Raw genomic sequence first — 13,244 nt, forward strand, 5'->3', positions numbered from 1 at the left:
TCAAGTTACCTGGACTTGTAAAGATTAGTTGAAATACAATAACTTACATTTTCAAGTTACCTGGATTTGTAAAGATTAGTTGAAATACGATAACTTACATTTTCAAGTTATCTGTACTAAAGTGTATGTTCATTGAACTTAATTTAGCATATTTTCTCAACTTGCAATATAGCACACTCAACCAAATAAATAACAGATTTTTCCATACAAATGGTTTTATTGTTCCTTACAAATCAATAAATGTTAAGAATAAACAACATATTCAAAGGAATACAATTATATCACAATTGCATGAAGTTTAAAGATAAAAATGTATTTGAAAAATGCATAGAAAGTGTATTCATGTGGGATTTTTTTCATGTTTGTACAAGTTTTCAGCATTGATGACCTGACATGCATTCTCATTGCTTAATTTTTTTAAATTTTACTTGGCTAAAACATATATCAAGATTTCATGTGTTTTAAAGTTATTTCACAAGGGGGTATATTTATGTGAAAAATCTTAGTCTCAGTTCACACAAAAAAAGTTGCTCACCGGTTAATACTTTCCATTGTTGGTAGACAAATGAAGATCTTTTTAATAAAATCGGTGAGCTTTCTGTCCCTCCTTTGACAGCCTAAGCAACTAGCACTTTCAAGGTCCAGAAAAGACATCCTTAAAGTAATCCAAGTGACTCCAGTGGTTTAACCTAGGTTTTATGAAGCATTGTCAGTGTTTCATTCCATTTTATTTATTAAATAGTTTTCTCCATCAAATGTTTACAAGAACATAGCAGCACATGATTCTTGTGTCGACGCGAAAGCTGACACTGCTGCATGTAAACAAATATATAAACCACTGACGTCACTTGGATTACTTTAAGGATGTCTTTTCTGGAACTTGAAAGTATTAGTTGAATAGGATGTCAAAGGAGGGACAGAAAGATCAAAGATTTCATTTAAAAAAATATCTTAATTTATGTTTCAAAGATAAACAAAGGTCTTTTAGGTTTGGAGCAACATGAGATCTAACATTTAACAAAATAATTTTAATTTAGGTTAAACTAACACTTTAAGATTTTTCACATTAATAATACCTCTTTAACTGTGAAATAACTTTAAACCACATGAAATCTTAATATATGTTTTAGCCAAGTAAAATTAAACAAAGTTAAACAATGAAAATGATGTCAGGCCCTTGATGCAGAGAACTTGTAAAAACATGGGTAAACAAAAAAATACAGATGAAAACACAGGCTCTTTGTAGAAATACATACCTTACCTCAACAACATCTTTAATTCAACAATGTATTTTTAAGAGAGTGCACTCTTGCACTGCAGGTATCAGCTCCAATGTTCATGAATCACCTCGAAAGTGTATCTGAGGTGTTTTCTGGGGTAGTTTATGTTGAGAGCATAAAGCAATGTAATTTGTATGTCACCAAATCCTCGCAGAACAACTGCTTCCTCGATTACAAGGGCCACATCACTAGAGTTGCATGGAATTGGGTCTATCACATCTTCCACCACTGCGATGATTCCTAGAGTCATGCCCCGATCATATCTTCTTCGGAATCTGTGTGCTGTATTAAAAAATGACAAACTTCAAAATGTGCTTTCACACATACAACACTGAAGCTCAACCACTTAAACACAACATGAGTACACCAAGTCTTATTTAGTGTTCCGAAGAAGATTAAAGGTCTTACAGGCTTGGAACAATATGAGGGCGAGTAATTGATGAGAGAACTTTCATTTTTGAATGAACTATCCTGTAAAAAACCTTTAAACTGAGAGACTTAGGTCAAATACTATACACTGTGAATAAACGGAGGCATTTTGCATCTGTACACTAAATGAAGCATTATAAAATGTTACAATCAAGCTACAATATTTTAAGGCCTAAAGAAATTGATTTCACAGGGGACTTTTTTCTTCCAAAATGTAATTTTGATTATCAAAGATAAAACTTAAAGGTGGTATCAGCGATTTCAGGCCCAAACATAAATGATCACATTCATCTAATATTTCCTAACGATCCGCTAGCTGCCCGCCCCATAAGCATGCTGTCAAAAAACCGCGTCTCTCTAGGTAGCCTAGGCTCTGAGATCTGCACACAAAAACAGTTGGTATCAACATCACTCAAAACCAAAATAAATAGTGTTCCAACTAGGGATGGGGCCGATCCGATCCAGTATCGGTATCGGGACCGATACCAGCGTAATTCACGTATCGGATTTTCCCGATCCAACCTGCGGAGATATCCGATATCCTTGAGTCATGTCTGCGCTTTAACGTTGTCTGCTGAAATGACTCCAAAAGTGATTCCCGCCGGCTAGTCTGCTAGCTGGCTGCAAACTGCGGAATGGATTTCCTGAACGGAGGCGCGGCTCAATGAGACACAGAGTTATGAGACACGCCACCGCTCAGGAAATCCATTCCGCAGTTTGCGGCCGCTGTGTGGAAATTCTTCACACTGGAAACACCGCAGAGCAAGACAGCAAAATGCAATGTTTGCAAAGCCGTAATTCAGAGCTCGTTGAAGCTCCCTCGCGTCGTACAACACAACGAATGCAATCAAACATTTAAAAAAGCACCACGTTACTGTGCGTTCACACCAAACGCGAATAGCGCGTCAAATTCGCGTCTGCCGCATCTAGTTGGACGCTTGAATATTTTGAATCCATTCGCGCGCCCAAAGCGAAATTGACGCTCGTAAAAAGCAAAAGTTTGAAGCGAAATTGACGCGCGTCTGAGGCGAAATCCGCTTGTCTGTTTGCACATGGCTGATGTTGATCGAGCATTCATCGAGAGAGTTACAGCATCGGAGCGAGGATCACCCTTTAGATAGTGTGTGTGTGTGTGTGTGTAAGATGTTTACACTTGCACTTTTCTTATATTTCAAGACTCAAAGTATTTGACATTTTGGGAATGTAATAAATATTGACATGACCTACAGTTGCATATTTGTTTTCAGAATGGGATTTTTCCTGTTAACAGGATTTACTGTTTTTCTGACTTCCTTTTCTGACCTTATACTTACCATACATGCATAAATATGTAGGCCTACATATCATACTTGCCTGTTGAGAGGAGTTTATTTCAGCATCATATAAAATAAACAATAATGATAATAATAATATTAAAGCAAACACAGCTCTGGTATCGGAATAGTATCGGTATCGGCCGATATCCAAATTCAGGTATCGGGATCGGATCGGAAGTGAAAAAATGTGGATCGGTGCATCCCTAGTTCCAAGCAATCATCGACAGGGGCGGGTGTTGTGAGGTTTTGCGCTCGTGCACGGCTGCCTATGACGGCTGCACGCGAAAACCTCACAACACCCGCCCCTGTCGATGATTGGTTGGAACACTATTTATTTTGGTTTTGAGTGATGTTGATACCAACTGTTTTTGTGTGCAGATCTCAGAGCCTAGGCTACCTAGAGAGACGCGTTTTTTTGACAGCATGCTTATGGGGCGGGCAGCTAGCGGATCGTTAGGAAATATTAGATGAATGTGATCATTTATGTTTGGGCCTGAAATCGCTGATACCACCTTTAATATGTCATTATAAAATGATTGACTAGAAGGTGACTAATTTTAATTTATTTTAAATACGCATTAACAAATGACATATTACTTTTTTCTTCAATATTTTGCAGCACTAATAAAAAATATGCACGACAACAGAAATGGCAAGAAAGGAAGTGCCCATAATGTTTATGAAAAAAGTACAGTAGAAATATATGTACTTACATTTTTATCTAGGCTGTCCATTATGGTCCTCATTTCAGCAATGTCAGCAAAGTGCTTGAACGGTAGACACAACAGTTTTGGTAGATGCCAGTCAAGACCCTCATAAAAGGACTTGCTCAGGTCCAGTGAAATTAGCATGTTGAATTCTGCACTGATCTAAACTAATATTAAATGACACAAACATAACAGCAGCATGTTAAACAACACTGCAAAATAATATATCTACATATTCATCTAAACACCATTTTCAGCAGTGTAGGACTTTACCTGTCTCTCACAAAAAAAGAACCGGCCACCTCTTTTTCCATAGCAGATACTGGAGGATCCTTTTTTAACTCTCCTGTCTGCCTGTAATGCCACAGGTCTCTGAGAAAGCATAAAGATCACAGTTCAACGTAAAAGCTGCAGCACAGAGCCGGACAGATTGTGTATGGTCCCTGGACAAATGTATTTTTTAGAGCAAACTCAGTTCTAAATGAACACACACAGTCTTTATAGATGCAGGGAAGCAGACAGTTACTTACATGATGGCAGTGCTTCAGCTAGTAGTGCCTTCTGACAATGCGTTCATTGGTTGTCTTGAATAAACAGAACTTGCTGCTCCACTTTATTGGTCAAGGGCAAAAGAAAAGAACAATTAAGTCAACTAACATTTAATAAACCGAGTACACATACACAATCAAGATCAAGACTAGATCAATAATAGTTTATCACCAAATTTGTGGATATATATTTATTGACATTACTATTAAGACCTTATTAGGACAGTATTAGCTGCTAAGCATTTCACTAGTTCTGGGGAAAACACTGCGATGGTTAAGCGGTTGCTATAGTTACATAATCTCCCACAATAAACTAAACATAACTGACCACAGTCTTTTAAGTTCGACATTTAATAAGTAAAACTAGACAGTTGTACAACAACTTTTCAGTTATGGAGCGTCCATCTCGAACACCGGAGGATTCTGATAATCCTGCCGCACCACTCACACAGTTTTACATTAAATTAACGTTACATTATTTGTCAGCTCGTTGTTGTCGTACTCACGCGTCGACGCTGCTTTGCCTGAATGGTGATTAGACTTGCTGATTTTGGCGCAAATAACTTGAACATGAGAGTGAACAAACATGGTAGAAATGCGTTATTTTTCACGACATGCTTTTCCCGCTCTCTAGGCTATTTTATCATTCATCCATATATCAGTCTCTCTCACATAATTAATATATATATATATATATATATATATATATATATATATATATATATATATATATATTAGCCTATGTAACGTTAAACTGGTAAAACTGGATTAGCAACAGTCCAATGTGATCTAGAAACGTTGATATTGAACAATACATGGATGATTACTTCATATGTCATTTTACAAGTTATTACATCATATTAACGAATATTTACTTACCATATTTGATGATAGTGGAAGAATTAAATCATCTGCCGATAAACTCTCCAGCAATGGCCGATGAAGGAGTCAAGGCGAGAGACCTGTTTGTTTCGCGCTTCACGTGATCTCATCTCGCGATAAAAAATGAGAACTAACCTTACTGGTTCAGCATATGTTTTTAAGTTGAGGCGGCAAATACTCTAGTTATGTCAACTTGCAGACTAGTTGAGACAGTGAAAACTTAACATGTTAAGTTGAATTAACAAATTCAGAAACCACAAGTTGTATAAACTTACAAAATTACATTGAAACAACTAAAATGCGGAATCATTTTTTACAGTGTGGTAACACACATGAAATTTTAGAAATGCAATAAGCATTCATTTAACAACATTAAATGTAACATAAAACCTTAATGTACATAACTGATTAGAAAAAACTAAGAAAGCTATGACGAAACATAGTTATTTCAACAAAAATACATCAAATGTGAAGTGTCACGCAGGGAATTGTGGGAATGTCAATTTATGTTTTTTCACTGTAAATTATACAATGACTTGTTATTTTTCACTTCCAAAAACTGTAAATTTAATTCATAACATTAAATGTACCATTAGATCTATCACAGTTGTTTACCGTATATAGTAAGGAAACTTTCTCTTAACCAATTAACAGTTTTTCACTGTAGCATTTTTACAGTCTTTGACCGTTAAAATCACAATCATTTTTTACAGTGTTGGCGAGTTAGTGAATATTTTTTAATGTGTTCTTTTTGACGTACTTTTTTATTTACAAACTGATTCTGACATTTCTTGTTTGAATATTTTCAATAACTTATTCCCCCCCCCCCCCATTTTTTTTTATAAAATGTACTTTGAATACTATCTTCTGATTTGTTTAAAATAATAAGGCAATTATCAAAGTTTGATCAAATGTTTAATTTTCCAATAAAAGACGATACATTTTTACATGATTTCATACATTTAATTAACCCTTAGCAGATTTCAACACACACACACACACACACACACGCATGCATGCGCGCACACACACACACACACACACACACACACACACACACACACACACACACACACACACACACACACACACACACACACACACACACACACACACACACACTCACACGTATACATTAAACACAAAATATACAAATATGACAACATTTTCCTTGACATCAGATATGATGTATATACAGATCCAAATTACATCACACACATTATATTGCTTAACAGGAAATATATCACCCGAGACTAGAGGACGTTATTAATCACAAGGAGGATGATGTGATCGTTCTACTGCAACTGAGGACACTGACATTTCATCAGTGTATATGGTGACCTTTGAAGTTATTTTTTATGTGGAAATGGTTCAGAGAAAAAGGCTTCGCTATGTTTTTGTGGTGAGACTGAAAAGCAAGAAATGGAGACAAATTTTGAGTCAGAGAATGAAAAAAACAATAAGAGAAGCGTTCTCAATAAAACAAGGCGTGTCGCTTTTCCCTAGCTGTGGGAAAGCGATCATAACCAGTTATGAATCATCCCCATCACTGACACCTTCACTTCAGAAGCGTGATTCACACTTTTCACAGAAATAAAAAATAAATAAATTTACAGGTGTTATCACATCATAACATGGAAATAATTATGGTTACATCAAGTTCTGGAAATAAAGAAAACATGGACTAAATTAGATTCTTTCAGGATGCATGTACACTATTTACAGGCATTGAGAGAATGATATATGAGCAGTGATGGCCATTATTTCTTGTCAACGATTCTGCTGATTGAAAATGGATGCAAATTCTTTATCTTGACTTTCCTGTAGAGATACACACAATTTAAAGTTAAAAATAAGCAACCAATCATTCCACATTTATTCTGTTTAACAGAATACCATTAACACACACACATACGTTGGGTTTTCATGTTTTATTAGGACTTTCTATCGACAATGATTTTTATACTGTACAAACATATTCTATCCCCTAACCCCATAAACCTAAAAAGAACTTTCTCCACTTTTACATTTTCAAAAAACATATATGACGTAAGCTGATTTCCTCATGGGGAACAAATTTTGTCCCCATTACATAGGGTTTACCTGAACCACAAACCCCCACACACACATAAACAAACAAATATTAGTCAGTTCACTTACTTTAAAATTTTGTCTTTCAGTGAATGGTCTGTTAAGGAAAAAATGGAAGCAAATATCATAATTATTTTCTCACAGTTTGCTTAAGGACATTGATTATTATTATTATTTTTATTTTATTTTTTTACAGTGATGAGGATGCTGCTTACTTTTGCGCTTGCAGCATTTGATTTTCTTGCAGCATATCTGCATCAAACATATCAGCAGGAACAATCCCAAGATCCCAAACGCCACGGCTATCCCAATCGATGAGCTATCTGGAAGATTTATTTTATTTATTTTATTCTTTATTTCACAGTGACAATAGACAGTATAAAAACTGCCCCAGAATTAGCTACAAAACTATATTTCATCTGCTGTGCCTGGGCAGGAGAGTAAATCACATTACATACCAAAAGATCAAAAGATCATTACATACGATAAAATCCCCCCACAAATGAAAAATATATACAACATATAATCCATCACATAACAATAAAAACTGCAATCCAAATTACTACCGTACATCCCCTAATATACATATTAACAGCTCTTACAGAAAAAGCTGATCGACCAAACTCAGTTACTCTAAAATGTGCTTCACAGTCACCTCTTGACAAAGCTCGTTTGTCTAATGAAGAAACGCGTAACGTTACAGAAAATAAATGCTTTTAAGGATGAGGGTGCAAGATAAAGAATAATTCTGGACATTAAACAACAATTGTAAAACATAACAAAATTGTCAAAAAAAATAATAATTTGAAATCCGTTTCAAACTACATCCATTATGTGGATTGAAATCCGATTCAAATCACATACCAGGAAATCCGCTTCAGTCTCAACGCTCTGATCGGATTTTGCGTAGTTTATGTGACTTTCTCACGTCACGTAAAATGTAAACGTCAGACGTTGTTATAGGGAACATGCTGAACGTCGCTACCAAAACAAGGCTGTGTTGTTGAAAAGTGCCGGACGAGCAGAAAAAAAGCTGTGCATACCAGCCTCCAGTTCTGGAGCAGGCTCAAGACGCAGTTGTAGGGTGACCATACATCCTGTTTAACCAGGACATATCTGGCCAGGATTTCGAGATCGCCCAAAATGCCCGGGATTCGGCTTTTGCTTTCTACAGTCACCATTCATTATGTTTACATTATTACGTTATTTGACACTGACACATACGTGCCAGCATTGCAGGTCATGCATTCTGATTCACACGGATCCCGATCGAGACGAAAACACAGGAATTTTCTTAGCAATGCTTACACGCACATCAACCGATCACTTGTTTAGCGTTCATGTAAACACTACATTCAGATTAACCAATCGGAATTAATTCAGTACTACTGAATCAAAAGGTGTACATGTAAACAAAATGAATGGCGAAGAGAAAGCAAAAGCCGAATCGCGGATATTTTGGGCGATCTCGAAATCCCGGCCGGACATGACCTGGAATATGGTCACCCTACGCAGTAGTCCAGTGCGGCGGCTACACATTTCCATGTTGTAAAATTTAAATAAGACAACATCTCTATTGCAAATGCAAACCCCTCAATCAACACAACGTTATTGTCATAGAAACCAATGCATATATTGGCAGCAATTATCAGTCAAATTTGCGAGTACGTTCAGCTCAGTGGCATTGTTTACGTTCAGTGAAGCCAATAATTTCCGACTTTCTGGATTGATCACGTGTTGGGAAAACCCTCTATTCAAAATTAGAATTAGTGTGTCCCAAATAGTATGTTGAAATATGTATCCCAAAGGTACCTGCATATTTCTGGCAGATTTTGTTTAATTAATGTGACATCACAACCGTATGTAATTTAAAAAATATTCTGAGTTTTCCAACTTGTGACTAATAGTTTGACAAAAAACACAAACACACAGCACAAACATGGACACAAACATAGTTGCAATACACTATTAATCACAACAGTTGCATGTTCTGAATGCTAAGTGCTAACTGCTAAAAGCAAAGGCCTATTAGCTTAGCCTAACGCGTGATAGACCTGTGCTATTTAAAGTCGAACGAATGCACGACCAGTCTCTGACCAGAATAAACAGCCTATTAATTGTGAAAACATGTTGAAAACAAAAACACATTTAATTAATTTACATTTATTCATTCAGCAGATGCTTTTATCCAAAGCAACTTCACAAGAAATCTGTCAAAAGACTAACATAGCGCTTTTAAATGCTTGAAACCTGAAATGTGATGTCTTCCGGTTAGAGGAGCTTTTTTTATGGACAGCAGTATTGAGTTTCTTACCCATGATGCCTTTTTCTTGAGAATAGCTGTACTTTTGTTATGATGTGCCCTGAAGAAGAGTTGAAGTAGATGCTCCTTTTATCTTAGAAACACAAATCTTTTTCTAATACAGAGCTAACTTGCTATGTCGCTAACTTGCTTTGTGTGCGTCTGTAGACTGGGAAAAGCTGCTTTTTTCTAAACTGGTCTGTCTTCATTCTCTTTTTTAACATTGTCTGGCCCACCCTTTCACATTGGTGCTTCATTTTCACCTGACTACTATCGCTTGTTCTGATTGCTTCTTTAGCTTACTGGCTGCATAGTTAAGTTTATCACTGATGGCATCTCTTTCAGTCACACCAAGTTTGACTCTCTGTTTCCATTTTCATTTTCATGAGGTGATTTAAGTACAAATGTGGCATTCTTAAGTACTAGAATGCTTTTTATTTGAAATAAACTTTCTGTTCTGGTAAATGTGTAGTATGTGACAGAATGTCTTCACGCCATTTTCTTATATACACCTACGTTTGTCACCTAGTTTAATGTCACCTGTCTGGTTATGAATCAGATGGAATGATTTTCTGCTTTCTCATTCGCTACAGTGCACACTTTGTGGGGGTGGAGCGGTTTAGGTACAGGTGCATGTGGAACGTGCTGCCCTCTGTTGTTCACTAAATGAAATACAGCAGGCTGGTGGCTAACTTGACCATGTGTGATTTTCTAATTCAGTGGAGTGATGTAGCACAAAAAAAAGACTCTTTACATTATTTGTAAAGTGCATCCATCTTCTCAAGGCTAATTTATTGTTGTCTCTGTAAGACTGAAAATACTGGTTGAGGCCTGCATGAGGCAAAAGGGCCCTGATGCCTAATATTCGACCTCCTCCACACGGCCTGACTTCCTCTCACAAACTACTAAGAACAACTCACACAAGAACATGGTTTAATGCGAATGTTTACCATTGACTGTTATGTTTTTGGTGTCATTTGAAATGTCTCAAAGTGAGTGGTACAGATATCTCATATCCAGATAGATAAAATAAAAGGAAATAAGGTTTATAGAAGTTTAGAGATAACTGGTTTAGAGATAAGGCCAGATAAGGCAACCCCCCTTCTGTGGGATAGAAGCCATTTGAGGGTGGTGTCCCCCATCCCCCAGATCACCTGGTCAAAGGAGGATAAAGGAAGGTGTGCTCTGGCTCTCGGGTCTCTTCTTCTTTGCTGGGTACGAATGGAGTAGGTGGTCTTTCTCTCTCTCTCTCTCTCTCTCTCTCTCTCTCTCTCTCTCTCTCTCTCTCTCTCTCTCTCTCTCTCTCTCTCTCTCTCTCTCTCTCTCTCTTTCTTTCCCTTTCTCTCTCTCTATCTCAGGTACAAGCTGGGTAAGATTCTTTGGTGTAACCAATGTATAAACATGCTCTAGATATTTGAACTGATTGTGGAATTGATCTCTGATATCTGAAATATTAAATTGTAACGTGATTATTTTAACTGATTTTGACATTGTTCCTTTAATGGTTAAAATAAATAGTCAAACATTCGTTCACTTTTAGTGAGGCACAGATATTATTAAAACCTTTCATATGGAGTCAGATGAATTAACGAGTAAATACATATGATTAATGTATTACAAATTTAACCAACCAATACTTTGCATGAGTGCGGACAGAACACGTGATAACCTTCCCTGTGTATTGGCGAACCGGCAATTGGACCAATATAGCGGGCCTTACATCTCTATAGGGGGGTCTTTACCATCATGAAGTTTAGCATATTTATTTATTTTGTGAAATCCCATTTGCAATGAACGTTGACAATCAATTATATGTGCTATCTCTTCTGATATTTACAAAAAAAATAAAATAATAATAATAATAATAATATCTGTAACATGTAATTACATCAGTTTAGTTATATATAGCTCAAGGGTATAGTGCACCTCAAAAGACAATTCTGTCATCATTTACTCACTTTCATGTTGTTTCAAACTGGTATGACTTTGTCTATTTAGAGACCAAGTGCAAATAGCCCGCCTTGTTGACAGATGCTATTTACACTAACTCTGCCCAGTATTGTCTGATTGAGCCAGACAAAGTTACAAAAGAAACCCTTTTGATAATAAATGCATGGAGAGTAAGGCGGGTGGCGTTAGGGTGGCTCATTCTTCTCCCTTTTCCGATTGCATATCAGCTCGGAGAGGCATTTACAAAAGCATCTAAAAACAAGCCTTGTCTTCTGAAGCAATATTGATTTTTGTGAGGAACATACTAAAGTAGCTCTCTGTGACACCTTCATGAGTCTCTGATGTCTCTTCGATTAATTGGTTGATGCAATTCACAGAACCAGTATGCATGTTCACAAATCTGATTGATTCTCTTCTTGAGTTCAACTCAGTGACTCAGTGATCTGGTCACAATGGTCAACAGATCATAACTGAATAACAATTTACATTTTATTCATAAGACTAGAAAAATAACACATGAATTGATACTTTAAAGAGCTTTAGCACATTTTTTGAAATGTGAAAACTCCAATTTCTGTTTGTTGTAATTGCATGGAAAGAGCACAATATTATTCAAAATGTTTCATTTTGTGTTCCACAGAAGAAAGAAAGTCATACGAGTAAATAATGAAACTTTTCATATTTGAATGATGCTCTGACAATAAGTTATTCTAACCAGCCTCAATGCATTTGCAGTAATTATCCTTTTTTAAATTTTTTATCTGCCCGCTGTCGCACATGCTGACGTTTTAATGTCTCATTAAAATTCAAAACCACCCTTCCTTTTACCCTCAGCATGATAGCAAGTGAGAATATCTTAACCACATAAACAGTATATAACTGAGTGAGGTACTTTTTTTTTTTATATCTGTAACAGATCACTAGGTCAAATGTAATGTGAGGTGGAGGATCAAAGTATTAATTTTCAATTTAAGAGGAAAATTATGTTCTGCAGTGGGGGTTTCCCCTTTTGCACCTCTTTATCTTCATTTCAAAACTGTGAATTTCGTGAAAACAGTGCCGCTGCCCTGCACACAAACAGATGCAGATAGAAGCAGCGCTCACTGCAGAGTTTCTCAGAATGTTTTGAACACCGAGATCAAGTCAAATACCACAACCTGTCACGTGCAGCTCGCAGGCTACAATATTGCAATAATAACAGCTACATTAGTGGTTTAAAATGAGGGCTCTCGAAACTGAGCCTCGGTAGGAGTCATAAAGTAAACACTTTAAACAGATGACTACAGTTGTACAAACAGTGCACAAGCAAATATTATAATACATTTATATCTGAAATATCCACACACAAAACAAATGATACGAAGATTTAAATATAATATATATATATATATATTTTCATTTATTGTGTCTTTTCATTACGTCTTTGTATTATATTAATATAAAAATACCTAATATAATATGATTACGTCTGACAATCTATGCCTTATTTGATTGAAACATTTATCCCAACACTCAGTGTGTCCTAATTATGTTGGAATAAGTAAAGACTCACAACACATTTTACTTTGGATTTACTGTAATGATGCAGCACATCTATATACATTTACTTCCTTCTACACTGACGATGTATACTATTCTGGTAATGATGTAATCTGAGCATATTTTCCTGTAGATCAAATATCAGGATGTGTTGAGAGCTCTTATTTGCAAGATAAAAACACAAAAGAGAAAATGAACAC

General features: G+C 36.2%; 2 long non-coding RNA genes across 5 annotated transcripts; both read right to left on the reverse strand.

The window, feature by feature from the left end:
• Nucleotides 1-203: 203 nt before the first annotated feature.
• LOC309507131 lies at nt 204-5,460 on the reverse strand. 4 transcript variants are annotated; one of them, XR_014209025.1, is made up of 6 exons: nt 5,160-5,456; nt 4,787-4,843; nt 4,263-4,343; nt 4,006-4,104; nt 3,739-3,899; nt 204-1,562 (listed from the first exon to the last, which is right to left on the reverse strand). It is a non-coding gene; the product is annotated as an uncharacterized lncRNA (long non-coding RNA). The 4 variants fall into 4 exon arrangements; XR_014209024.1 differs by having other exon boundaries at nt 4,263-4,843; nt 5,160-5,460; XR_014209026.1 differs by lacking the exon at nt 4,787-4,843 and having other exon boundaries at nt 5,160-5,454.
• A 592-nt stretch (nt 5,461-6,052) lies between these two features.
• On the reverse strand, nt 6,053-9,750 carry LOC309507127. Its single transcript, XR_014209020.1, has 4 exons — nt 9,568-9,750; nt 7,469-7,576; nt 7,323-7,350; nt 6,053-6,983 (listed from the first exon to the last, which is right to left on the reverse strand). It is a non-coding gene; the product is annotated as an uncharacterized lncRNA (long non-coding RNA).
• Nucleotides 9,751-13,244: the final 3,494 nt, after the last annotated feature.

This window comes from Leuciscus leuciscus (genome assembly GCF_965113295.1).
Source record: "Leuciscus leuciscus genome assembly, chromosome: 9".
In the NCBI taxonomy this organism is placed as follows: domain Eukaryota; kingdom Metazoa; phylum Chordata; class Actinopteri; order Cypriniformes; family Leuciscidae; genus Leuciscus; species Leuciscus leuciscus.